At 44.4% G+C, this 26,277-nt stretch overlaps 16 non-coding genes across 16 annotated transcripts; all 16 read left to right on the top strand.

The window, feature by feature from the left end:
* Positions 1-661: 661 nt before the first annotated feature.
* On the top strand, positions 662-852 carry LOC141234499 (U2 spliceosomal RNA). The gene has a single exon (XR_012300477.1). It is a non-coding gene; the product is annotated as a U2 spliceosomal RNA (small nuclear RNA).
* A 1,115-nt stretch (positions 853-1,967) lies between these two features.
* On the top strand, positions 1,968-2,158 carry LOC141234494 (U2 spliceosomal RNA). The gene has a single exon (XR_012300472.1). It is a non-coding gene; the product is annotated as a U2 spliceosomal RNA (small nuclear RNA).
* Positions 2,159-3,273: 1,115 nt separating this feature from the next.
* Positions 3,274-3,464, top strand: LOC141234159 (U2 spliceosomal RNA). Its single transcript, XR_012300144.1, has one exon. It is a non-coding gene; the product is annotated as a U2 spliceosomal RNA (small nuclear RNA).
* Positions 3,465-4,579: 1,115 nt separating this feature from the next.
* LOC141234231 (U2 spliceosomal RNA) lies at positions 4,580-4,770 on the top strand. Its single transcript, XR_012300214.1, has one exon. It is a non-coding gene; the product is annotated as a U2 spliceosomal RNA (small nuclear RNA).
* A 1,115-nt stretch (positions 4,771-5,885) lies between these two features.
* LOC141234230 (U2 spliceosomal RNA) lies at positions 5,886-6,076 on the top strand. Its single transcript, XR_012300213.1, has one exon. It is a non-coding gene; the product is annotated as a U2 spliceosomal RNA (small nuclear RNA).
* Positions 6,077-7,191: 1,115 nt separating this feature from the next.
* LOC141234438 (U2 spliceosomal RNA) lies at positions 7,192-7,382 on the top strand. Its single transcript, XR_012300417.1, has one exon. It is a non-coding gene; the product is annotated as a U2 spliceosomal RNA (small nuclear RNA).
* Positions 7,383-8,497: 1,115 nt separating this feature from the next.
* On the top strand, positions 8,498-8,688 carry LOC141234229 (U2 spliceosomal RNA). Its single transcript, XR_012300212.1, has one exon. It is a non-coding gene; the product is annotated as a U2 spliceosomal RNA (small nuclear RNA).
* Positions 8,689-9,803: 1,115 nt separating this feature from the next.
* LOC141234228 (U2 spliceosomal RNA) lies at positions 9,804-9,994 on the top strand. The gene has a single exon (XR_012300211.1). It is a non-coding gene; the product is annotated as a U2 spliceosomal RNA (small nuclear RNA).
* A 1,115-nt stretch (positions 9,995-11,109) lies between these two features.
* On the top strand, positions 11,110-11,300 carry LOC141234226 (U2 spliceosomal RNA). Its single transcript, XR_012300209.1, has one exon. It is a non-coding gene; the product is annotated as a U2 spliceosomal RNA (small nuclear RNA).
* A 1,115-nt stretch (positions 11,301-12,415) lies between these two features.
* On the top strand, positions 12,416-12,606 carry LOC141234225 (U2 spliceosomal RNA). The gene has a single exon (XR_012300208.1). It is a non-coding gene; the product is annotated as a U2 spliceosomal RNA (small nuclear RNA).
* A 1,115-nt stretch (positions 12,607-13,721) lies between these two features.
* LOC141234224 (U2 spliceosomal RNA) lies at positions 13,722-13,912 on the top strand. The gene has a single exon (XR_012300207.1). It is a non-coding gene; the product is annotated as a U2 spliceosomal RNA (small nuclear RNA).
* Positions 13,913-15,027: 1,115 nt separating this feature from the next.
* On the top strand, positions 15,028-15,218 carry LOC141234223 (U2 spliceosomal RNA). The gene has a single exon (XR_012300206.1). It is a non-coding gene; the product is annotated as a U2 spliceosomal RNA (small nuclear RNA).
* Positions 15,219-16,336: 1,118 nt separating this feature from the next.
* On the top strand, positions 16,337-16,527 carry LOC141234222 (U2 spliceosomal RNA). Its single transcript, XR_012300205.1, has one exon. It is a non-coding gene; the product is annotated as a U2 spliceosomal RNA (small nuclear RNA).
* A 6,102-nt stretch (positions 16,528-22,629) lies between these two features.
* On the top strand, positions 22,630-22,824 carry LOC141234554 (U2 spliceosomal RNA). The gene has a single exon (XR_012300523.1). It is a non-coding gene; the product is annotated as a U2 spliceosomal RNA (small nuclear RNA).
* A 1,115-nt stretch (positions 22,825-23,939) lies between these two features.
* Positions 23,940-24,130, top strand: LOC141234266 (U2 spliceosomal RNA). Its single transcript, XR_012300249.1, has one exon. It is a non-coding gene; the product is annotated as a U2 spliceosomal RNA (small nuclear RNA).
* Positions 24,131-25,245: 1,115 nt separating this feature from the next.
* Positions 25,246-25,436, top strand: LOC141234221 (U2 spliceosomal RNA). The gene has a single exon (XR_012300204.1). It is a non-coding gene; the product is annotated as a U2 spliceosomal RNA (small nuclear RNA).
* Positions 25,437-26,277: the final 841 nt, after the last annotated feature.

Raw genomic sequence — 26,277 nt, 5'->3', positions numbered from 1 at the left:
TTTTTTGGTTTGCTACAATGCCTTTTCTGAAACGTTGTCTCCTTCTGCTGGAACACTGACTTCTTTCATTTAATGCCTGCAGACTATAAAAGAGAACCCAACCCAAAAAGTTTGGTTGATTAGTCTGTGGCATTCTGTTAAACTGTTGCTTATGGCGGTCTCTGTGAGCTTCTCAGCGACATTCAGCCAGCCAGGTATCCTGCCTGCAGTAGATGGAATGTGGCAATGGAACGCTGGCTGCGCGTGTCATAATAGGCTCTGAGCCTTTATATACCTGTGCACAGCAGCAGCCACCTTCAGTCTGCTGCTGGACAGCCAGCAGCAGCAGCAGCAGCAGGAGAGGTATGTAATCAGGAGCCCTCCTGCTAAGGGTAGACAGCTGCTCGTTCCACCCCACCCCCCGCCTTAATTGGTTCTCCTCCCTTCCAACGGTGTTGAGGCGGGTGGGAACAGCAGGGGGTGAAGGTGCTGTGTTTAAAGAGGTGGAGTTATGCAGATCTAAAACGCGTGGATTGCAGCAGCAGCAAGCCGAAAAGTGCAGGCATGTAAGGGATCTAGAGGTTGACAACATGTCTTCTTAACGGGAGTCCAGGAGCTCATCTCCACAAATGGACTTTTCAGGATCCTTGGGTGGCTCCGTAGTTTGAAACCAATTCTGGTTATCGCTTCTCGGCCTTTTGGCTAAGATCAATTGTAGTATCTGTTCTTATCAGTTTAATATCTGATACGTCCCCTATCTGGGGACCATATATTAAATGGATTTTTAGAACAGGGAGATGGAAAAAGAGCTTGCTCTGTGCACTCCACGCATTGACCTGGTATTGCAGTATCTCCAGGACCGGTGCACCCCTTCTTTAATGCAGTTTCTAAAATCAGAAAGAATTGAATTCAATGTTTTTTGTTCATTTTGCTTGTTTGTCGGATTTTGGGATGGACTCTTTGGCTTTGCTTTTCTTCTCCTCATTGGATTTTTCATGTTCAAAGTTGCAGAAGCCAGATTACAAGCTCATTTTGGTTCAACTTCAGCAACTGTGCATTGCATTGCCATGTAATGTGATGCAATGCTATCTTTCTAGCTCTCCCTTTTTACTTCCTTTTGGATAAACAGACATATTAGGCAAGCATTTTGGAGCTTTCACCTAAATAACTACAGGTGGTGAGATAAGCTGCACAATATAATTTACCTTTCAGTATATTGTTGCACACACACCATCTATTTAGCAAATGCCCTTGTTATCAACAGCAGCCTTTTAAACTCACCTGAGCTAACAGGTATGTGCGCTGGTTACTCTGCTGCGCTTAAAATTTCTTTTTTGGTTTGCTACAATGCCTTTTCTGAAACGTTGTCTCCTTCTGCTGGAACACTGACTTCTTTCATTTAATGCCTGCAGACTATAAAAGAGAACCCAACCCAAAAAGTTTGGTTGATTAGTCTGTGGCATTCTGTTAAACTGTTGCTTATGGCGGTCTCTGTGAGCTTCTCAGCGACATTCAGCCAGCCAGGTATCCTGCCTGCAGTAGATGGAATGTGGCAATGGAACGCTGGCTGCGCGTGTCATAATAGGCTCTGAGCCTTTATATACCTGTGCACAGCAGCAGCCACCTTCAGTCTGCTGCTGGACAGCCAGCAGCAGCAGCAGCAGGAGAGGTATGTAATCAGGAGCCCTCCTGCTAAGGGTAGACAGCTGCTCGTTCCACCCCACCCCCCGCCTTAATTGGTTCTCCTCCCTTCCAACGGTGTTGAGGCGGGTGGGAACAGCAGGGGGTGAAGGTGCTGTGTTTAAAGAGGTGGAGTTATGCAGATCTAAAACGCGTGGATTGCAGCAGCAGCAAGCCGAAAAGTGCAGGCATGTAAGGGATCTAGAGGTTGACAACATGTCTTCTTAACGGGAGTCCAGGAGCTCATCTCCACAAATGGACTTTTCAGGATCCTTGGGTGGCTCCGTAGTTTGAAACCAATTCTGGTTATCGCTTCTCGGCCTTTTGGCTAAGATCAAGTGTAGTATCTGTTCTTATCAGTTTAATATCTGATACGTTCCCTATCTGGGGACCATATATTAAATGGATTTTTAGAACAGGGAGATGGAAAAAGAGCTTGCTCTGTCCACTCCACGCATTGACGTGGTATTGCAATATCTCCAGGACCGGTGCACCCCTTCTTTAATGCAGTTTCTAAAATCAGAAAGAATTGAATTCAATGTTTTTTGTTCATTTTGCTTGTTTGTCGGATTTTGGGATGGACTCTTTGGCTTTGCTTTTCTTCTCCTCATTGGATTTTTCATGTTCAAAGTTGCAGAAGCCAGATTACAAGCTCATTTTGGTTCAACTTCAGCAACTGTGCATTGCATTGCCATGTAATGTGATGCAATGCTATCTTTCTAGCTCTCCCTTTTTACTTTCTTTTGGATAAACAGACATATTAGGCAAGCATATTGGAGCTTTCACCTAAATAACTACAGGTGGTGAGATAAGCTGCACAATATAATTGACCTTTCAGTATATTGTTGCACACACACCATCTATTTAGCAAATGCCCTTGTTATCAACAGCAGCCTTTTAAACTCACCTGAGCTAACAGGTATGTGCGCTGGTTACTCTGCTGCGCCTAAAATTTCTTTTTTGGTTTGCTACAATGCCTTTTCTGAAACGTTGTCTCCTTCTGCTGGAACACTGACTTCTTTCATTTAATGCCTGCAGACTATAAAAGAGAACCCAACCCAAAAAGTTTGGTTGATTAGTCTGTGGCATTCTGTTAAACTGTTGCTTATGGCGGTCTCTGTGAGCTTCTCAGCGACATTCAGCCAGCCAGGTATCCTGCCTGCAGTAGATGGAATGTGGCAATGGAACGCTGGCTGCGCGTGTCATAATAGGCTCTGAGCCTTTATATACCTGTGCACAGCAGCAGACACCTTCAGTCTGCTGCTGGACAGCCAGCAGCAGCAGCAGCAGGAGAGGTATGTAATCAGGAGCCCTCCTGCTAAGGGTAGACATCTGCTCGTTCCACCCCACCCCCCGCCTTAATTGGTTCTCCTCCCTTCCAACGGTGTTGAGGCGGGTGGGAACAGCAGGGGGTGAAGGTGCTGTGTTTAAAGAGGTGGAGTTATGCAGATCTAAAACGCGTGGATTGCAGCAGCAGCAAGCCGAAAAGTGCAGGCATGTAAGGGATCTAGAGGTTGACAACATGTCTTCTTAACGGGAGTCCAGGAGCTCATCTCCACAAATGGACTTTTCAGGATCCTTGGGTGGCTCCGTAGTTTGAAACCAATTCTGGTTATCGCTTCTCGGCCTTTTGGCTAAGATCAAGTGTAGTATCTGTTCTTATCAGTTTAATATCTGATACGTCCCCTATCTGGGGACCATATATTAAATGGATTTTTAGAACAGGGAGATGGAATAAGAGCTTGCTCTGTCCACTCCACGCATTGACCTGGTATTGCAGTATCTCCAGGACCGGTGCACCCCTTCTTTAATGCAGTTTCTAAAATCAGAAAGAATTGAATTCAATGTTTTTTGTTCATTTTGCTTGTTTGTCGGATTTTTTGATGGACTCTTTGGCTTTGCTTTTCTTCTCCTCATTGGATTTTTCATGTTCAAAGTTGCAGAAGCCAGATTACAAGCTCATTTTGGTTCAACTTCAGCAACTGTGCATTGCATTGCCATGTAATGTGATGCAATGCTATCTTTCTAGCTCTTCCTTTTTACTTCCTTTTGGATAAACAGACATATTAGGCAAGCATTTTGGAGCTTTCACCTAAATAACTACAGGTGGTGAGATAAGCTGCACAATATAATTGACCTTTCAGTATATTGTTGCACACACACCATCTATTTAGCAAATGCCCTTGTTATCAACAGCAGCCTTTTAAACTCACCTGAGCTAACAGGTATGTGCGCTGGTTACTCTGCTGCGCTTAAAATTTCTTTTTTGGTTTGCTACAATGCCTTTTCTGAAACGTTGTCTCCTTCTGCTGGAACACTGACTTCTTTCATTTAATGCCTGCAGACTATAAAAGAGAACCCAACCCAAAAAGTTTGGTTGATTAGTCTGTGGCATTCTGTTAAACTGTTGCTTATGGCGGTCTCTGTGAGCTTCTCAGCGACATTCAGCCAGCCAGGTATCCTGCCTGCAGTAGATGGAATGTGGCAATGGAACGCTGGCTGCGCGTGTCATAATAGGCTCTGAGCCTTTATATACCTGTGCACAACAGCAGCCACCTTCAGTCTGCTGCTGGACAGCCAGCAGCAGCAGCAGCAGGAGAGGTATGTAATCAGGAGCCCTCCTGCTAAGGGTAGACAGCTGCTCGTTCCACCCCACCCCCCGCCTTAATTGGTTCTCCTCCCTTCCAACGGTGTTGAGGCGGGTGGGAACAGCAGGGGGTGAAGGTGCTGTGTTTAAAGAGGTGGAGTTATGCAGATCTAAAACGCGTGGATTGCAGCAGCAGCAAGCCGAAAAGTGCAGGCATGTAAGGGATCTAGAGGTTGACAACATGTCTTCTTAACGGGAGTCCAGGAGCTCATCTCCACAAATGGACTTTTCAGGATCCTTGGGTGGCTCCGTAGTTTGAAACCAATTCTGGTTATCGCTTCTCGGCCTTTTGGCTAAGATCAAGTGTAGTATCTGTTCTTATCAGTTTAATATCTGATACGTCCCCTATCTGGGGACCATATATTAAATGGATTTTTAGAACAGGGAGATGGAAAAAGAGCTTGCTCTGTCCACTCCACGCATTGACCTGGTATTGCAGTATCTCCAGGACCGGTGCACCCCTTCTTTAATGCAGTTTCTAAAATCAGAAAGAATTGAATTCAATGTTTTTTGTTCATTTTGCTTGTTTGTCGGATTTTGGGATGGACTCTTTGGCTTTGCTTTTCTTCTCCTCATTGGATTTTTCATGTTCAAAGTTGCAGAAGCCAGATTACAAGCTCATTTTGGTTCAACTTCAGCAACTGTGCATTGCATTGCCATGTAATGTGATGCAATGCTATCTTTCTAGCTCTCCCTTTTTACTTCCTTTTGGATAAACAGACATATTAGGCAAGCATTTTGGAGCTTTCACCTAAATAACTACAGGTGGTGAGATAAGCTGCACAATATAATTGACCTTTCAGTATATTGTTGCACACACACCATCTATTTAGCAAATGCCCTTGTTATCAACAGCAGCCTTTTAAACTCACCTGAGCTAACAGGTATGTGCGCTGGTTACTCTGCTGCGCTTAAAATTTCTTTTTTGGTTTGCTACAATGCCTTTTCTGAAACGTTGTCTCCTTCTGCTGGAACACTGACTTCTTTCATTTAATGCCTGCAGACTATAAAAGAGAACCCAACCCAAAAAGTTTGGTTGATTAGTCTGTGGCATTCTGTTAAACTGTTGCTTATGGCGGTCTCTGTGAGCTTTTCAGCGACATTCAGCCAGCCAGGTATCCTGCCTGCAGAAGATGGAATGTGGCAATGGAACGCTGGCTGCGCGTGTCATAATAGGCTCTGAGCCTTTATATACCTGTGCACAGCAGCAGCCACCTTCAGTCTGCTGCTGGACAGCCAGCAGCAGCAGCAGCAGGAGAGGTATGTAATCAGGAGCCCTCCTGCTAAGGGTAGACAGCTGCTCGTTCCACCCCACCCCCCGCCTTAATTGGTTCTCCTCCCTTCCAACGGTGTTGAGGCGGGTGGGAACAGCAGGGGGTGAAGGTGCTGTGTTTAAAGAGGTGGAGTTATGCAGATCTAAAACGCGTGGATTGCAGCAGCAGCAAGCCGAAAAGTGCAGGCATGTAAGGGATCTAGAGGTTGACAACATGTCTTCTTAACGGGAGTCCAGGAGCTCATCTCCACAAATGGACTTTTCAGGATCCTTGGGTGGCTCCGTAGTTTGAAACCAATTCTGGTTATCGCTTCTCGGCCTTTTGGCTAAGATCAAGTGTAGTATCTGTTCTTATCAGTTTAATATCTGATACGTCCCCTATCTGGGGACCATATATTAAATGGATTTTTAGAACAGGGAGATGGAAAAAGAGCTTGCTCTGTCCACTCCACGCATTGACCTGGTATTGCAGTATCTCCAGGACCGGTGCACCCCTTCTTTAATGCAGTTTCTAAAATCAGAAAGAATTGAATTCAATGTTTTTGGTTCATTTTGCTTGTTTGTCGGATTTTGGGATGGACTCTTTGGCTTTGCTTTTCTTCTCCTCATTGGATTTTTCATGTTCAAAGTTGCAGAAGCCAGATTACAAGCTCATTTTGGTTCAACTTCAGCAACTGTGCATTGCATTGCCATGTAATGTGATGCAATGCTATCTTTCTAGCTCTCCCTTTTTACTTCCTTTTGGATAAACAGACATATTAGGCAAGCATTTTGGAGCTTTCACCTAAATAACTACAGGTGGTGAGATAAGCTGCACAATATAATTGACCTTTCAGTATATTGTTGCACACACACCATCTATTTAGCAAATGCCCTTGTTATCAACAGCAGCCTTTTAAACTCACCTGAGCTAACAGGTATGTGCGCTGGTTACTCTGCTGCGCCTAAAATTTCTTTTTTGGTTTGCTACAATGCCTTTTCTGAAACGTTGTCTCCTTCTGCTGGAACACTGACTTCTTTCATTTAATGCCTGCAGACTATAAAAGAGAACCCAACCCAAAAAGTTTGGTTGATTAGTCTGTGGCATTCTGTTAAACTGTTGCTTATGGCGGTCTCTGTGAGCTTCTCAGCGACATTCAGCCAGCCAGGTATCCTGCCTGCAGTAGATGGAATGTGGCAATGGAACGCTGGCTGCGCGTGTCATAATAGGCTCTGAGCCTTTATATACCTGTGCACATCAGCAGACACCTTCAGTCTGCTGCTGGACAGCCAGCAGCAGCAGCAGCAGGAGAGGTATGTAATCAGGAGCCCTCCTGCTAAGGGTAGACAGCTGCTCGTTCCACCCCACCCCCCCCCTTAATTGGTTCTCCTCCCTTCCAACGGTGTTGAGGCGGGTGGGAACAGCAGGGGGTGAAGGTGCTGTGTTTAAAGAGGTGGAGTTATGCAGATCTAAAACGCGTGGATTGCAGCAGCAGCAAGCCGAAAAGTGCAGGCATGTAAGGGATCTAGAGGTTGACAACATGTCTTCTTAACGGGAGTCCAGGAGCTCATCTCCACAAATGGACTTTTCAGGATCCTTGGGTGGCTCCGTAGTTTGAAACCAATTCTGGTTATCGCTTCTCGGCCTTTTGGCTAAGATCAAGTGTAGTATCTGTTCTTATCAGTTTAATATCTGATACGTCCTCTATCTGGGGACCATATATTAAATGGATTTTTAGAACAGGGAGATGGAATAAGAGCTTGCTCTGTCCACTCCACGCATTGACCTGGTATTGCAGTATCTCCAGGACCGGTGCACCCCTTCTTTAATGCAGTTTCTAAAATCAGAAAGAATTGAATTCAATGTTTTTTGTTCATTTTGCTTGTTTGTCGGATTTTTTGATGGACTCTTTGGCTTTGCTTTTCTTCTCCTCATTGGATTTTTCATGTTCAAAGTTGCAGAAGCCAGATTACAAGCTCATTTTGGTTCAACTTCAGCAACTGTGCATTGCATTGCCATGTAATGTGATGCAATGCTATCTTTCTAGCTCTCCCTTTTTACTTCCTTTTGGATAAACAGACATATTAGGCAAGCATTTTGGAGCTTTCACCTAAATAACTACAGGTGGTGAGATAAGCTGCACAATATAATTGACCTTTCAGTATATTGTTGCACACACACCATCTATTTAGCAAATGCCCTTGTTATCAACAGCAGCCTTTTAAACTCACCTGAGCTAACAGGTATGTGCGCTGGTTACTCTGCTGCGCTTAAAATTTCTTTTTTGGTTTGCTACAATGCCTTTTCTGAAACGTTGTCTCCTTCTGCTGGAACACTGACTTCTTTCATTTAATGCCTGCAGACTATAAAAGAGAACCCAACCCAAAAAGTTTGGTTGATTAGTCTGTGGCATTCTGTTAAACTGTTGCTTATGGCGGTCTCTGTGAGCTTCTCAGCGACATTCAGCCAGCCAGGTATCCTGCCTGCAGTAGATGGAATGTGGCAATGGAACGCTGGCTGCGCGTGTCATAATAGGCTCTGAGCCTTTATATACCTGTGCACAGCAGCAGCCACCTTCAGTCTGCTGCTGGACAGCCAGCAGCAGCAGCAGCAGGAGAGGTATGTAATCAGGAGCCCTCCTGCTAAGGGTAGACAGCTGCTCGTTCCACCCCACCCCCCGCCTTAATTGGTTCTCCTCCCTTCCAACGGTGTTGAGGCGGGTGGGAACAGCAGGGGGTGAAGGTGCTGTGTTTAAAGAGGTGGAGTTATGCAGATCTAAAACGCGTGGATTGCAGCAGCAGCAAGCCGAAAAGTGCAGGCATGTAAGGGATCTAGAGGTTGACAACATGTCTTCTTAACGGGAGTCCAGGAGCTCATCTCCACAAATGGACTTTTCAGGATCCTTGGGTGGCTCCGTAGTTTGAAACCAATTCTGGTTATCGCTTCTCGGCCTTTTGGCTAAGATCAAGTGTAGTATCTGTTCTTATCAGTTTAATATCTGATACGTCCCCTATCTGGGGACCATATATTAAATGGATTTTTAGAACAGGGAGATGGAAAAAGAGCTTGCTCTGTCCACTCCACGCATTGACCTGGTATTGCAGTATCTCCAGGACCGGTGCACCCCTTCTTTAATGCAGTTTCTAAAATCAGAAAGAATTGAATTCAATGTTTTTTGTTCATTTTGCTTGTTTGTCGGATTTTGGGATGGACTCTTTGGCTTTGCTTTTCTTCTCCTCATTGGATTTTTCATGTTCAAAGTTGCAGAAGCCAGATTACAAGCTCATTTTGGTTCAACTTCAGCAACTGTGCATTGCATTGCCATGTAATGTGATGCAATGCTATCTTTCTAGCTCTCCCTTTTTACTTCCTTTTGGATAAACAGACATATTAGGCAAGCATTTTGGAGCTTTTACCTAAATAACTACAGGTGGTGAGATAAGCTGCACAATATAATTGACCTTTCAGTATATTGTTGCACACACACCATCTATTTAGCAAATGCCCTTGTTATCAACAGCAGCCTTTTAAACTCACCTGAGCTAACAGGTATGTGCGCTGGTTACTCTGCTGCGCTTAAAATTTCTTTTTTGGTTTGCTACAATGCCTTTTCTGAAACGTTGTCTCCTTCTGCTGGAACACTGACTTCTTTCATTTAATGCCTGCAGACTATAAAAGAGAACCCAACCCAAAAAGTTTGGTTGATTAGTCTGTGGCATTCTGTTAAACTGTTGCTTATGGCGGTCTCTGTGAGCTTCTCAGCGACATTCAGCCAGCCAGGTATCCTGCCTGCAGTAGATGGAATGTGGCAATGGAACGCTGGCTGCGCGTGTCATAATAGGCTCTGAGCCTTTATATACCTGTGCACAGCAGCAGCCACCTTCAGTCTGCTGCTGGACAGCCAGCAGCAGCAGCAGCAGGAGAGGTATGTAATCAGGAGCCCTCCTGCTAAGGGTAGACAGCTGCTCGTTCCACCCCACCCCCCGCCTTAATTGGTTCTCCTCCCTTCCAACGGTGTTGAGGCGGGTGGGAACAGCAGGGGGTGAAGGTGCTGTGTTTAAAGAGGTGGAGTTATGCAGATCTAAAACGCGTGGATTGCAGCAGCAGCAAGCCGAAAAGTGCAGGCATGTAAGGGATCTAGAGGTTGACAACATGTCTTCTTAACGGGAGTCCAGGAGCTCATCTCCACAAATGGACTTTTCAGGATCCTTGGGTGGCTCCGTAGTTTGAAACCAATTCTGGTTATCGCTTCTCGGCCTTTTGGCTAAGATCAAGTGTAGTATCTGTTCTTATCAGTTTAATATCTGATACGTCCCCTATCTGGGGACCATATATTAAATGGATTTTTAGAACAGGGAGATGGAAAAAGAGCTTGCTCTGTCCACTCCACGCATTGACCTGGTATTGCAGTATCTCCAGGACCGGTGCACCCCTTCTTTAATGCAGTTTCTAAAATCAGAAAGAATTGAATTCAATGTTTTTTGTTCATTTTGCTTGTTTGTCGGATTTTGGGATGGACTCTTTGGCTTTGCTTTTCTTCTCCTCATTGGATTTTTCATGTTCAAAGTTGCAGAAGCCAGATTACAAGCTCATTTTGGTTCAACTTCAGCAACTGTGCATTGCATTGCCATGTAATGTGATGCAATGCTATCTTTCTAGCTCTCCCTTTTTACTTCCTTTTGGATAAACAGACATATTAGGCAAGCATTTTGGAGCTTTCACCTAAATAACTACAGGTGGTGAGATAAGCTGCACAATATAATTGACCTTTCAGTATATTGTTGCACACACACCATCTATTTAGCAAATGCCCTTGTTATCAACAGCAGCCTTTTAAACTCACCTGAGCTAACAGGTATGTGCGCTGGTTACTCTGCTGCGCTTAAAATTTCTTTTTTGGTTTGCTACAATGCCTTTTCTGAAACGTTGTCTCCTTCTGCTGGAACACTGACTTCTTTCATTTAATGCCTGCAGACTATAAAAGAGAACCCAACCCAAAAAGTTTGGTTGATTAGTCTGTGGCATTCTGTTAAACTGTTGCTTATGGCGGTCTCTGTGAGCTTCTCAGCGACATTCAGCCAGCCAGGTATCCTGCCTGCAGTAGATGGAATGTGGCAATGGAACGCTGGCTGCGCGTGTCATAATAGGCTCTGAGCCTTTATATACCTGTGCACAGCAGCAGCCACCTTCAGTCTGCTGCTGGACAGCCAGCAGCAGCAGCAGCAGGAGAGGTATGTAATCAGGAGCCCTCCTGCTAAGGGTAGACAGCTGCTCGTTCCACCCCACCCCCCGCCTTAATTGGTTCTCCTCCCTTCCAACGGTGTTGAGGCGGGTGGGAACAGCAGGGGGTGAAGGTGCTGTGTTTAAAGAGGTGGAGTTATGCAGATCTAAAACGCGTGGATTGCAGCAGCAGCAAGCCGAAAAGTGCAGGCATGTAAGGGATCTAGAGGTTGACAACATGTCTTCTTAACGGGAGTCCAGGAGCTCATCTCCACAAATGGACTTTTCAGGATCCTTGGGTGGCTCCGTAGTTTGAAACCAATTCTGGTTATCGCTTCTCGGCCTTTTGGCTAAGATCAAGTGTAGTATCTGTTCTTATCAGTTTAATATCTGATACGTCCCCTATCTGGGGACCATATATTAAATGGATTTTTAGAACAGGGAGATGGAAAAAGAGCTTGCTCTGTCCACTCCACGCATTGACCTGGTATTGCAGTATCTCCAGGACCGGTGCACCCCTTCTTTAATGCAGTTTCTAAAATCAGAAAGAATTGAATTCAATGTTTTTTGTTCATTTTGCTTGTTTGTCGGATTTTGGGATGGACTCTTTGGCTTTGCTTTTCTTCTCCTCATTGGATTTTTCATGTTCAAAGTTGCAGAAGCCAGATTACAAGCTCATTTTGGTTCAACTTCAGCAACTGTGCATTGCATTGCCATGTAATGTGATGCAATGCTATCTTTCTAGCTCTCCCTTTTTACTTCCTTTTGGATAAACAGACATATTAGGCAAGCATTTTGGAGCTTTCACCTAAATAACTACAGGTGGTGAGATAAGCTGCACAATATAATTGACCTTTCAGTATATTGTTGCACACACACCATCTATTTAGCAAATGCCCTTGTTATCAACAGCAGCCTTTTAAACTCACCTGAGCTAACAGGTATGTGCGCTGGTTACTCTGCTGCGCTTAAAATTTCTTTTTTGGTTTGCTACAATGCCTTTTCTGAAACGTTGTCTCCTTCTGCTGGAACACTGACTTCTTTCATTTAATGCCTGCAGACTATAAAAGAGAACCCAGCCCAAAAAGTTTGGTTGATTAGTCTGTGGCATTCTGTTAAACTGTTGCTTATGGCGGTCTCTGTGAGCTTCTCAGCGACATTCAGCCAGCCAGGTATCCTGCCTGCAGTAGATGGAATGTGGCAATGGAACGCTGGCTGCGCGTGTCATAATAGGCTCTGAGCCTTTATATACCTGTGCACAGCAGCAGCCACCTTCAGTCTGCTGCTGGACAGCCAGCAGCAGCAGCAGCAGGAGAGGTATGTAATCAGGAGCCCTCCTGCTAAGGGTAGACAGCTGCTCGTTCCACCCCACCCCCCGCCTTAATTGGTTCTCCTCCCTTCCAACGGTGTTGAGGCGGGTGGGAACAGCAGGGGGTGAAGGTGCTGTGTTTAAAGAGGTGGAGTTATGCAGATCTAAAACGCGTGGATTGCAGCAGCAGCAAGCCGAAAAGGGCAGGCATGTAAGGGATCTAGAGGTTGACAACATGTCTTCTTAACGGGAGTCCAGGAGCTCATCTCCACAAATGGACTTTTCAGGATCCTTGGGTGGCTCCGTAGTTTGAAACCAATTCTGGTTATCGCTTCTCGGCCTTTTGGCTAAGATCAAGTGTAGTATCTGTTCTTATCAGTTTAATATCTGATACGTCCCCTATCTGGGGACCATATATTAAATGGATTTTTAGAACAGGGAGATGGAAAAAGAGCTTGCTCTGTCCACTCCACGCATTGACCTGGTATTGCAGTATCTCCAGGACCGGTGCACCCCTTCTTTAATGCAGTTTCTAAAATCAGAAAGAATTGAATTCAATGTTTTTTGTTCATTTTGCTTGTTTGTCGGATTTTGGGATGGACTCTTTGGCTTTGCTTTTCTTCTCCTCATTGGATTTTTCATGTTCAAAGTTGCAGAAGTCAGATTACAAGCTCATTTTGGTTCAACTTCAGCAACTGTGCATTGCATTGCCATGTAATGTGATGCAATGCTATCTTTCTAGCTCTCCCTTTTTACTTCCTTTTGGATAAACAGACATATTAGGCAAGCATTTTGGAGCTTTCACCTAAATAACTACAGGTGGTGAGATAAGCTGCACAATATAATTGACCTTTCAGTATATTGTTGCACACACACCATCTATTTAGCAAATGCCCTTGTTATCAACAGCAGCCTTTTAAACTCACCTGAGCTAACAGGTATGTGCGCTGGTTACTCTGCTGCGCTTAAAATTTCTTTTTTGGTTTGCTACAATGCCTTTTCTGAAACGTTGTCTCCTTCTGCTGGAACACTGACTTCTTTCATTTAATGCCTGCAGACTATAAAAGAGAACCCAACCCAAAATGTTTGGTTGATTAGTCTGTGGCATTCTGTTAAACTGTTGCTTATGGCGGTCTCTGTGAGCTTCTCAGCGACATTCAGCCAGCCAGGTATCCTGCCTGCAGTAGATGGAATGTGGCAATGGAACGCTGGCTGCGCGTGTCATAATAGGCTCTGAGCCTTTATATACCTGTGCACAGCAGCAGCCACCTTCAGTCTGCTGCTGGACAGCCAGCAGCAGCAGCAGCAGGAGAGGTATGTAATCAGGAGCCCTCCTGCTAAGGGTAGACAGCTGCTCGTTCCACCCCACCCCCCGCCTTAATTGGTTCTCCTCCCTTCCAACGGTGTTGAGGCGGGTGGGAACAGCAGGGTGTGAAGGTGCTGTGTTTAAAGAGGTGGAGTTATGCAGATCTAAAACGCGTGGATTGCAGCAGCAGCAAGCCGAAAAGTGCAGGCATGTAAGGGATCTAGAGGTTGACAACATGTCTTCTTAACGGGAGTCCAGGAGCTCATCTCCACAAATGGACTTTTCAGGATCCTTGGGTGGCTCCGTAGTTTGAAACCAATTCTGGTTATCGCTTCTCGGCCTTTTGGCTAAGATCAAGTGTAGTATCTGTTCTTATCAGTTTAATATCTGATACGTCCCCTATCTGGGGACCATATATTAAATGGATTTTTAGAACAGGGAGATGGAAAAAGAGCTTGCTCTGTCCACTCCACGCATTGACCTGGTATTGCAGTATCTCCAGGACCGGTGCACCCCTTCTTTAATGCAGTTTCTAAAATCAGAAAGAATTGAATTCAATGTTTTTTGTTCATTTTGCTTGTTTGTCGGATTTTGGGATGGACTCTTTGGCTTTGCTTTTCTTCTCCTCATTGGATTTTTCATGTTCAAAGTTGCAGAAGCCAGATTACAAGCTCATTTTGGTTCAACTTCAGCAACTGTGCATTGCATTGCCATGTAATGTGATGCAATGCTATCTTTCTAGCTCTCCCTTTTTACTTCCTTTTGGATAAACAGACATATTAGGCAAGCATTTTGGAGCTTTCACCTAAATAACTACAGGTGGTGAGATAAGCTGCACAATATAATTGACCTTTCAGTATATTGTTGCACACACACCATCTATTTAGCAAATGCCCTTGTTATCAACAGCAGCCTTTTAAACTCACCTGAGCTAACAGGTATGTGCGCTGGTTACTCTGCTGCGCTTAAAATTTCTTTTTTGGTTTGCTACAATGCCTTTTCTGAAACGTTGTCTCCTTCTGCTGGAACACTGACTTCTTTCATTTAATGCCTGCAGACTATAAAAGAGAACCCAACCCAAAAAGTTTGGTTGATTAGTCTGTGGCATTCTGTTAAACTGTTGCTTATGGCGGTCTCTGTGAGCTTCTCAGCGACATTCAGCCAGCCAGGTATCCTGCCTGCAGTAGATGGAATGTGGCAATGGAACGCTGGCTGCGCGTGTCATAATAGGCTCTGAGCCTTTATATACCTGTGCACAGCAGCAGCCACCTTCAGTCTGCTGCTGGACAGCCAGCAGCAGCAGCAGCAGGAGAGGTATGTAATCAGGAGCCCTCCTGCTAAGGGTAGACAGCTGCTCGTTCCACCCCACCCCCCGCCTTAATTGGTTCTCCTCCCTTCCAACGGTGTTGAGGCGGGTGGGAACAGCAGGGGGTGAAGGTGCTGTGTTTAAAGAGGTGGAGTTATGCAGATCTAAAACGCGTGGATTGCAGCAGCAGCAAGCCGAAAAGTGCAGGCATGTAAGGGATCTAGAGGTTGACAACATGTCTTCTTAACGGGAGTCCAGGAGCTCATCTCCACAAATGGACTTTTCAGGATCCTTGGGTGGCTCCGTAGTTTGAAACCAATTCTGGTTATCGCTTCTCGGCCTTTTGGCTAAGATCAAGTGTAGTATCTGTTCTTATCAGTTTAATATCTGATACGTCCCCTATCTGGGGACCATATATTAAATGGATTTTTAGAACAGGGAGATGGAAAAAGAGCTTGCTCTGTCCACTCCACGCATTGACCTGGTATTGCAGTATCTCCAGGACCGGTGCACCCCTTCTTTAATGCAGTTTCTAAAATCAGAAAGAATTGAATTCAATGTTTTTTGTTCATTTTGCTTGTTTGTCGGATTTTGGGATGGACTCTTTGGCTTTGCTTTTCTTCTCCTCATTGGATTTTTCATGTTCAAAGTTGCAGAAGCCAGATTACAAGCTCATTTTGGTTCAACTTCAGCAACTGTGCATTGCATTGCCATGTAATGTGATGCAATGCTATCTTTCTAGCTCTCCCTTTTTACTTCCTTTTGGATAAACAGACATATTAGGCAAGCATTTTGGAGCTTTCACCTAAATAACTACAGGTGGTGAGATAAGCTGCACAATATAATTGACCTTTCAGTATATTGTTGCACACACACCATCTATTTAGCAAATGCCCTTGTTATCAACAGCAGCCTTTTAAACTCACCTGAGCTAACAGGTATGTGCGCTGGTTACTCTGCTGCGCTTAAAATTTCTTTTTTGGTTTGCTACAATGCCTTTTCTGAAACGTTGTCTCCTTCTGCTGGAACACTGACTTCTTTCATTTAATGCCTGCAGACTATAAAAGAGAACCCAACCCAAAAAGTTTGGTTGATTAGTCTGTGGCATTCTGTTAAACTGTTGCTTATGGCGGTCTCTGTGAGCTTCTCAGCGACATTCAGCCAGCCAGGTATCCTGCCTGCAGTAGATGGAATGTGGCAATGGAACGCTGGCTGCGCGTGTCATAATAGGCTCTGAGCCTTTATATACCTGTGCACAGCAGCAGCCACCTTCAGTCTGCTGCTGGACAGCCAGCAGCAGCAGCAGCAGCAGGAGAGGTATGTAATCAGGAGCCCTCCTGCTAAGGGTAGACAGCTGCTCGTTCCACCCCACCCCCCGCCTTAATTGGTTCTCCTCCCTTCCAACGGTGTTGAGGCGGGTGGGAACAGCAGGGGGTGAAGGTGCTGTGTTTAAAGAGGTGGAGTTATGCAGATCTAAAACGCGTGGATTGCAGCAGCAGCAAGCCGAAAAGTGCAGGCATGTAAGGGATCTAGAGGTTGACAACATGTCTTCTTAACGGGAGTCCAGGAGCTCATCTCCACAAATGGACTTTTCAGGATCCTTGGGTGGCTCCGTAGTTTGAAACCAATTCTGGTTATCGCTTCTCGGCCTTTTGGCTAAGATCAAGTGTAGTATCTGTTCTTATCAGTTTAATATCTGATACGTCCCCTATCTGGGGACCATATATTAAATGGATTTTTAGAACAGGGAGATGGAAAAAGAGCTTGCTCTGTCCACTCCACGCATTGACCTGGTATTGCAGTATCTCCAGGACCGGTGCACCCCTTCTTTAATGCAGTTTCTAAAATCAGAAAGAATTGAATTCAATGTTTTTTGTTCATTTTGCTTGTTTGTCGGATTTTGGGATGGACTCTTTGGCTTTGCTTTTCTTCTCCTCATTGGATTTTTCATGTTCAAAGTTGCAGAAGCCAGATTACAAGCTCATTTTGGTTCAACTTCAGCAACTGTGCATTGCATTGCCATGTAATGTGATGCAATGCTATCTTTCTAGCTCTCCCTTTTTACTTCCTTTTGGATAAACAGACATATTAGGCAAGCATTTTGGAGCTTTCACCTAAATAACTACAGGTGGTGAGATAAGCTGCACAATATAATTGACCTTTCAGTATATTGTTGCACACACACCATCTATTTAGCAAATGCCCTTGTTATCAACAGCAGCCTTTTAAACTCACCTGAGCTAACAGGTATGTGCGCTGGTTACTCTGCTGCGCTTAAAATTTCTTTTTTGGTTTGCTACAATGCCTTTTCTGAAACGTTGTCTCCTTCTGCTGGAACACTGACTTCTTTCATTTAATGCCTGCAGACTATAAAAGAGAACCCAACCCAAAAAGTTTGGTTGATTAGTCTGTGGCATTCTGTTAAACTGTTGCTTATGGCGGTCTCTGTGAGCTTCTCAGCGACATTCAGCCAGCCAGGTATCCTGCCTGCAGTAGATGGAATGTGGCAATGGAACGCTGGCTGCGCGTGTCATAATAGGCTCTGAGCCTTTATATACCTGTGCACAGCAGCAGCCACCTTCAGTCTGCTGCTGGACAGCCAGCAGCAGCAGCAGCAGGAGAGGTATGTAATCAGGAGCCCTCCTGCTAAGGGTAGACAGCTGCTCGTTCCACCCCACCCCCTGCCTTAATTGGTTCTCCTCCCTTCCAACGGTGTTGAGGCGGGTGGGAACAGCAGGGGGTGAAGGTGCTGTGTTTAAAGAGGTGGAGTTATGCAGATCTAAAACGCGTGGATTGCAGCAGCAGCAAGCCGAAAAGTGCAGGCATGTAAGGGATCTAGAGGTTGACAACATGTCTTCTTAACGGGAGTCCAGGAGCTCATCTCCACAAATGGACTTTTCAGGATCCTTGGGTGGCTCCGTAGTTTGAAACCAATTCTGGTTATCGCTTCTCGGCCTTTTGGCTTAGATCTTGTATCTGGTCTGAAGGATCCTATAGTGTCTCCCCCTCGGCCTTGCAGCATCGCCACTTAGGTGGCTTAAGCTGCCTGCTGCTATTGGGGGGGGTCCAGAGGAAACGAGAGGTGATAATGGGCGTCAAGATTCGCTATGCCGGGACCGATGATATTCGGGTCAAAAATGCTTTTCGCATTGATATTGAGGAGTCGAGGAGGAATTTCTTTAACCTGCAGTTCTTGGTGGAAGTCGTCATCTTCAAGATTTTGAATGTTGGTCGTGGAGACATCATTTGCCTACAGGAGTTCCCAAAGAATGGCCGGTACGTTTTAGTCCTTGATCGTATGGCAGCTTGCCAGAATCTTTTCAAGACTCTAAAGGATCAGCAAGCCTTGGATCATCCGGCTCTTGATGGGCTTACATTTACGGTATTGTATACTAAGGGGGAAGTGCCAGTTGTTGTGTTTATGCACAACCCCCTTGTGGATGTGGAGGACATTACTAGATTCCTGAACCGTCATTGCAGCTATGTGTCCTACTCACACAAGGTGAGGAATGAGGTGGGCTTGTGGACTGGCAAACACAAGTTTTTTGTACGGTTCCAGGAGGACCCCCAGGGACCTGGGGGTATCCACTACCCTCCCCTCAGTTTTGCCATCGGGAGGGATAGAGGGTATATGTATTTTCCTGGTGCTCCGCGGTTTTGCAGGAAGTGTAAATCCTTTGGACACTACCAAGAGGACTGCACGGTGGAGAAGTTTTGTGGGAAATGCAATAAAGAGGGTCATCTGGCAATGGAGTGTACTAACTCCATGGTTTGTAATGCATGTGGCGAGGAGGGACACGCTTTCAAGGACTGTCCCCATCGTTCCAGGTCATATGCAGAGGCCGTGTCCCCACGTCCTACTACTGCCGCCACTATTGGTGAGGCGATCGAGGCAGTAAGGGACTTCATGGAAGAGATGGAGCAAGCACCCGATCCTGCTGGTGGAAGCGCTGTTGAGATAGAGCCTGCAGATATGTCAATTCTGCTTGATGTGAGTGGTGAGGGAGAAGTGAGCGGTTCACTCTCCACAACGCCGGTGTTGGCTTTGGAAAGCTCAGAGGCAATTCATGAAGGTGGTGGTGGCCAGGGTGACTTCACCGGGGCTGTGGTGAGGCCCCCTGATGAGGACTCTGATGTGTCTTCTGCAAAGAAGTTCCGGCCAGATTTTTCACCTGCCAGTATTGGGAGCATCAGCCCCTTAAGTGATAGGAGCTATCCCGAGAGCTACAGTGCCTCTCCTAGGAGGTCTTTTTTGGAGGAGGCGGCCAGCATTCTCTGCTTAACATCAGGAATCGAGTTTCAAGACGAGAAAGGTTGACTCTTCGGTGGGGGGTATGTTCTTTTTTACCGAATATGGTTAAAAAATGGGCTCCAACATGGGCTGTAGTGTACTGTCAATAAATGTAAGGCTTATAAAATCTAAGCCTAGAAGATTGGCTATACTGGAAGAACTAAAAAATCTTGGAGCAAATATTTACTGTCTGCAAGAGTGCGGAATTGAAGAGTCACCTCCTGAAAAGGACTGGGTATATGGGCATAGCATTTGGTCAGGTTCAATGACAAACAAAAATGATGGTGTGGGGATTTTGTTGGGGAATAGGGATTTAAGTTTTGAAAATTATATGGTGGTGGAGCCAGGTCGTTGTATAATGGCAGTGGTTAAGGGGAGAGGGTGGAGGGTGAAAATTGTTAACGTGTATTGTCCAATTAACAAAGGGGATAGGTTAGCACTATTAGAGAAAATACGTTTATTTTTGCCTGGAAGGATTCCAATATTATTAGTTGGTGATTTCAATTGTGTTTCTGAAGGGGAAATTGATGTCACAGGTAAGGTCCTTAATCAAATTACATCTGATTTTTCTTTTTTAGATGCAGCGGAATTTTTGAGTAAGCCACCACCGGCCACATATAGAGCTGATAGGGGAGGAATAGTGTCCAGGATTGACCGCATGCTGTATACAAATAGAGGTTTGGTGTGTAAATTTTTTAAACAGCATGTTTTTTCTTTCACAGACCATGAATGTTTGTGGGGTATGTTTGAAGGTGATAAAAAAATGGTGCATGGTGTTGGGGTATGGAAGCTAAATGTTAGGTTGTTAGAGGATGCTAGGGTTATGAGAGACTTCGAAAGTAAGTATGAATGGTGGAGGTCTAGGAAAAATAATTTTGTGGATGTGACTGTATGGTGGGATTGGGTGAAAGTGGAAATTAAGAATTTTTTTAGGAGGTGGGGTTATAAAAAAGCAGCAATTGAAAGAGGCAGATTTAAAGATTTAAATATGAGGATTGAGTGGTTACATAAAATGAGTATGAAAGGAATTGATGTTAGTGATCAACTCAGAGGAGCGAGAGATGAGATGAAGCGTGTTTTGGAAAAGCGTGGGAAGGAAATTATTTTTAGGACGAGAGTTGAGCATTTGGATATGGATGAGAAGTGTACGAGGTACTTTTTTAAAAAAATGTGCAGTAAAAAAGATGAGTTGGATGAGGTTGTAAATGATAATGGTATGACTGTGGTTGGAAGGGAAGTGTTGGATGAGGTACATAGTTTCTATAGTAGTTTATTTGAGTCTAAATGGGTGGATGGGGGTTTGAAAGAGCATGTGTTAGGTATGTTGGAGAGTCAGCTAGAAGCAGGGGAACGTGAATGTTTGAGTGAGGATATTGTTTTTGATGAGGTCAAAAAGGCGGTGGATGGTGCGAAAAAGAATAAAACACCTGGGAAAGATGGGTTGCCTGTGGAGTTTTATGTAAAAGCATGGGATGTGATTGGTGTTGATTTTGTGGAGGTATGTCAATATATGTGGATGAATGGTGTACTTTGTAATTCCATGAAAGAAGGAGTAGTTGTTTTACTATGTAAGAAGGGTGAGAAAAAGAATTTGCGTAATTGGAGGCCGATTACATTACTCAATGCAGATTATAAAGTCTTTAGCAAAATTCTGGCTAACCGTATGCGTGGGGTGATTGGAAGTGTGGTTGGTGATGATCAAGTGTGCGCGGTGCCAGGTAGGTGTATGACTGATAACCTCTTGTTGTTGCGGGACGTAATTGGAGATTGTATGTTTAGGAAGGGGAAATGTATGGTTTTTTGTGTGGATTTTGAGAAAGCTTTTGATAGAGTGTCGCATGCGTTTATGTTTGAGGTGTTAGTTAGGATGGGTTTTCCTAGTGTTTTTGTGAATGCCATAAGGTGTTTGTATGATGGTGTGGTGAGTGAAGTGTTAGTGAATGGATGTTTGAGTGAGAAGGTGTGCATAAAATCAGGGGTCAGGCAGGGGTGTCCGTTGTCCCCTGTCCTGTTTATAAGTGTGATTGAGCCCCTGTTGTGCATGATTCGGAAAGAGAAAGTGATGAATGGTCTTCTGATCCCAGGGAGTGGTGGAAAGACTGTAAAGGTAATGGGGTATATGGACGATGTTGTTGTGGTGAGTGATAATATGGCTGCTATGAATCGAGCAAGGTTGCTTTTAGATTTCTTTTGTGGTGCATCTGGTTTTAGGGTGAATTGGGGGAAGTGTAGCTTTAAGTGTTTCGGGGATTCGAGTGTTAGGATGGATGGTGTGATATGTGAAGAAGGTGCTATTAAGGTTTTGGGGGTGTGGTTTAACAAAGATCTGAAAGGGAATGAGAGTTGGGATGAATGCGGTAAGAGGATTGAACAGAAGTTAAATTTTTGGAGGTTGCGGGACTTGACATTGTCAGGCAAAGTCCTTATTATTAAGTCAGTGATTCTTCCTATGTTACTTTTTGTGTCAGTGGTTTTTCCAGCCCCTTATAGGGGTTTTAGGCGGATTGAGAAGCTAATTTTTACGTTTTATTTGGGAAGTAAGATGGAAAAACTTAAAAGGGAATATTTGTGTAAGTTACGTGAACATGGGGGAATGGATTTCCCAAATTTTGAATTTTGTCTTGGTTTAAATTATATTAAAACAGTGGTTGTTCTGTTAGGTAGGGATAACAAGACGGCTTTTATGATTAAATATATGGCTGGATGGATGTTGTTTGGGTTGAAATGGATGAGAAGGGATGCAAGAGTGCCTGTTTCGTTTAAATGTCCAGTGTGGTATGAGTTTGTTGAAAAATTTGTTGTCAAGCATGATTTGTTGGATGTTCCTATGGGTGATTTCAAAGTGATAAGGAATGTAAGGAGAAGGATGCGTGTTAGAGAGTTTGAATGTAACATTAGGGGCTTGAGATCGAGTGAAGCGTTGTGTGTATGGAGGAACCTGAGTATAAAAGGAATATCGAATAGGCAGCGTGATATCATATGGATGAGTTTGCATGAGATTTTGCCTGTGAGAGAGGTACAGAAGAGGAGGGATCTGATTAGAACAGAGGTATGTCCGAGGGATGGATGTGGGGCGAGTGAAACTGTTATGCATTTGGTTTGGAATTGTGATTATGCTCAGAGTGTTTGGAAGGGAGTGGGTGGTTTATGCAAGGAACTAGCGGGCGTGAATTTTATAAATTGGAGAGTGGTAATGTTTGGGATGGGTGCAAGTAGCCGGGTGAAAGAGAGATTGTTGTGGTTGATAATGGCATGTGTAATAGAAAGTCTGTGGGACGTTAGGAATTTGTGTTTATTTAAAAGGAAAATAATCTCAGTTAATATTTGTGTTAGGATGGTTTTGTCAAGGTTATACATAGTTTATTTATGGGACAGCCGTGGCGGTGGTGGCTCTGATTCAGAAGGTTTTTGGAAAGTCAAAAAATGGAGGTCACTGGTAAAGTACCAGTAAGTCCTTGTTTAAGTGTTGTGATCTGTCTTTTTTTATGATAATGGTATGTTTTATAGTTTTTTTGGTCCATTCAAAAGGTATTACAACTGTTTCAGTATAAAGTTATAAATATGAAATAAAGAAAGTACCATTATGATGTAAGACTGGGCAACGTAGTATGAGTTTTTATACTATTGATTGTTGCTTGAAAAATTTTACTGAATGGTATAAAAAAAAAAAAAAAAAAAAATCTGTTCTTATCAGTTTAATATCTGATACGTCCCCTATCTGGGGACCATATATTAAATGGATTTTTAGAACAGGGAGATGGAAAAAGAGCTTGCTCTGTCCACTCCACGCATTGACCTGGTATTGCAGTATCTCCAGGACCGGTGCACCCCTTCTTTAATGCAGTTTCTAAAATCAGAAAGAATTGAATTCAATGTTTTTTGTTCATTTTGCTTGTTTGTCGGATTTTGGGATGGACTCTTTGGCTTTGCTTTTCTTCTCCTCATTGGATTTTTCATGTTCAAAGTTGCAGAAGCCAGATTACAAGCTCATTTTGGTTCAACTTCAGCAACTGTGCATTGCATTGCCATGTAATGTGATGCAATGCTATCTTTCTAGCTCTCCCTTTTTACTTCCTTTTGGATAAACAGACATATTAGGCAAGCATTTTGGAGCTTTCACCTAAATAACTACAGGTGGTGAGATAAGCTGCACAATATAATTGACCTTTCAGTATATTGTTGCACACACACCATCTATTTAGCAAATGCCCTTGTTATCAACAGCAGCCTTTTAAACTCACCTGAGCTAACAGGTATGTGCGCTGGTTACTCTGCTGCGCTTAAAATTTCTTTTTTGGTTTGCTACAATGCCTTTTCTGAAACGTTGTCTCCTTCTGCTGGAACACTGACTTCTTTCATTTAATGCCTGCAGACTATAAAAGAGAACCCAACCCAAAAAGTTTGGTTGATTAGTCTGTGGCATTCTGTTAAACTGTTGCTTATGGCGGTCTCTGTGAGCTTCTCAGCGACATTCAGCCAGCCAGGTATCCTGCCTGCAGTAGATGGAATGTGGCAATGGAACGCTGGCTGCGCGTGTCATAATAGGCTCTGAGCCTTTATATACCTGTGCACAGCAGCAGCCACCTTCAGTCTGCTGCTGTACAGCCAGCAGCAGCAGCAGCAGGAGAGGTATGTAATCAGGAGCCCTCCTGCTAAGGGTAGACAGCTGCTCGTTCCACCCCACCCCCCGCCTTAATTGGTTCTCCTCCCTTCCAACGGTGTTGAGGCGGGTGGGAACAGCAGGGGGTGAAGGTGCTGTGTTTAAAGAGGTGGAGTTATGCAGATCTAAAACGCGTGGATTGCAGCAGCAGCAAGCCGAAAAGTGCAGGCATGTAAGGGATCTAGAGGTTGACAACATGTCTTCTTAACGGGAGTCCAGGAGCTCATCTCCACAAATGGACTTTTCAGGATCCTTGGGTGGCTCCGTAGTTTGAAACCAATTCTGGTTATCGCTTCTCGGCCTTTTGGCTAAGATCAAGTGTAGTATCTGTTCTTATCAGTTTAATATCTGATACGTCCCCTATCTGGGGACTATATATTAAATGGATTTTTAGAACAGGGAGATGGAAAAAGAGCTTGCTCTGTCCACTCCACGCATTGACCTGGTATTGCAGTATCTCCAGGACCGGTGCACCCCTTCTTTAATGCAGTTTCTAAAATCAGAAAGAATTGAATTCAATGTTTTTTGTTCATTTTGCTTGTTTGTCGGATTTTGGGATGGACTCTTTGGCTTTGCTTTTCTTCTCCTCATTGGATTTTTCATGTTCAAAGTTGCAGAAGCCAGATTACAAGCTCATTTTGGTTCAACTTCAGCAACTGTGCATTGCATTGCCATGTAATGTGATGCAATGCTATCTTTCTAGCTCTCCCTTTTTACTTCCTTTTGGATAAACAGACATATTAGGCAAGCATTTTGGAGCTTTCACCTAAATAACTACAGGTGGTGAGATAAGCTGCACAATATAATTGACCTTTCAGTATATTGTTGCACACACACCATCTATTTAGCAAATGCCCTTGTTATCAACAGCAGCCTTTTAAACTCACCTGAGCTAACAGGTATGTGCGCTGGTTACTCTGCTGCGCTTAAAATTTCTTTTTTGGTTTGCTACAATGCCTTTTCTGAAACGTTGTCTCCTTCTGCTGGAACACTGACTTCTTTCATTTAATGCCTGCAGACTATAAAAGAGAACCCAACCCAAAAAGTTTGGTTGATTAGTCTGTGGCATTCTGTTAAACTGTTGCTTATGGCGGTCTCTGTGAGCTTCTCAGCGACATTCAGCCAGCCAGGTATCCTGCCTGCAGTAGATGGAATGTGGCAATGGAACGCTGGCTGCGCGTGTCATAATAGGCTCTGAGCCTTTATATACCTGTGCACAGCAGCAGCCACCTTCAGTCTGCTGCTGGACAGCCAGCAGCAGCAGCAGCAGGAGAGGTATGTAATCAGGAGCCCTCCTGCTAAGGGTAGACAGCTGCTCGTTCCACCCCACCCCCCGCCTTAATTGGTTCTCCTCCCTTCCAACGGTGTTGAGGCGGGTGGGAACAGCAGGGGGTGAAGGTGCTGTGTTTAAAGAGGTGGAGTTATGCAGATCTAAAACGCGTGGATTGCAGCAGCAGCAAGCCGAAAAGTGCAGGCATGTAAGGGATCTAGAGGTTGACAACATGTCTTCTTAACGGGAGTCCAGGAGCTCATCTCCACAAATGGACTTTTCAGGATCCTTGGGTGGCTCCGTAGTTTGAAACCAATTCTGGTTATCGCTTCTCGGCCTTTTGGCTAAGATCAAGTGTAGTATCTGTTCTTATCAGTTTAATATCTGATACGTCCCCTATCTGGGGACCATATATTAAATGGATTTTTAGAACAGGGAGATGGAAAAAGAGCTTGCTCTGTCCACTCCACGCATTGACCTGGTATTGCAGTATCTCCAGGACCGGTGCACCCCTTCTTTAATGCAGTTTCTAAAATCAGAAAGAATTGAATTCAATGTTTTTTGTTCATTTTGCTTGTTTGTCGGATTTTGGGATGGACTCTTTGGCTTTGCTTTTCTTCTCCTCATTGGATTTTTCATGTTCTAAGTTGCAGAAGCCAGATTACAAGCTCATTTTGGTTCAACTTCAGCAACTGTGCATTGCATTGCCATGTAATGTGATGCAATGCTATCTTTCTAGCTCTCCCTTTTTACTTCCTTTTGGATAAACAGACATATTAGGCAAGCATTTTGGAGCTTTCACCTAAATAACTACAGGTGGTGAGATAAGCTGCACAATATAATTGACCTTTCAGTATATTGTTGCACACACACCATCTATTTAGCAAATGCCCTTGTTATCAACAGCAGCCTTTTAAACTCACCTGAGCTAACAGGTATGTGCGCTGGTTACTCTGCTGCGCTTAAAATTTCTTTTTTGGTTTGCTACAATGCCTTTTCTGAAACGTTGTCTCCTTCTGCTGGAACACTGACTTCTTTCATTTAATGCCTGCAGACTATAAAAGAGAACCCAACCCAAAAAGTTTGGTTGATTAGTCTGTGGCATTCTGTTAAACTGTTGCTTATGGCGGTCTCTGTGAGCTTCTCAGCGACATTCAGCCAGCCAGGTATCCTGCCTGCAGTAGATGGAATGTGGCAATGGAACGCTGGCTGCGCGTGTCATAATAGGCTCTGAGCCTTTATATACCTGTGCACAGCAGCAGCCACCTTCAGTCTGCTGCTGTACAGCCAGCAGCAGCAGCAGCAGGAGAGGTATGTAATCAGGAGCCCTCCTGCTAAGGGTAGACAGCTGCTCGT

This window comes from Phyllobates terribilis, unplaced genomic scaffold (genome assembly GCF_046119375.1).
Source record: "Phyllobates terribilis strain yellow unplaced genomic scaffold, ASM4611937v1 Scaffold_636__1_contigs__length_917067, whole genome shotgun sequence".
NCBI lineage: Eukaryota > Metazoa > Chordata > Amphibia > Anura > Dendrobatidae > Phyllobates > Phyllobates terribilis.
The sequence above is the reverse complement of the archived record's forward strand: the minus strand, read 5'-3'. Positions and strand labels throughout refer to the sequence as shown.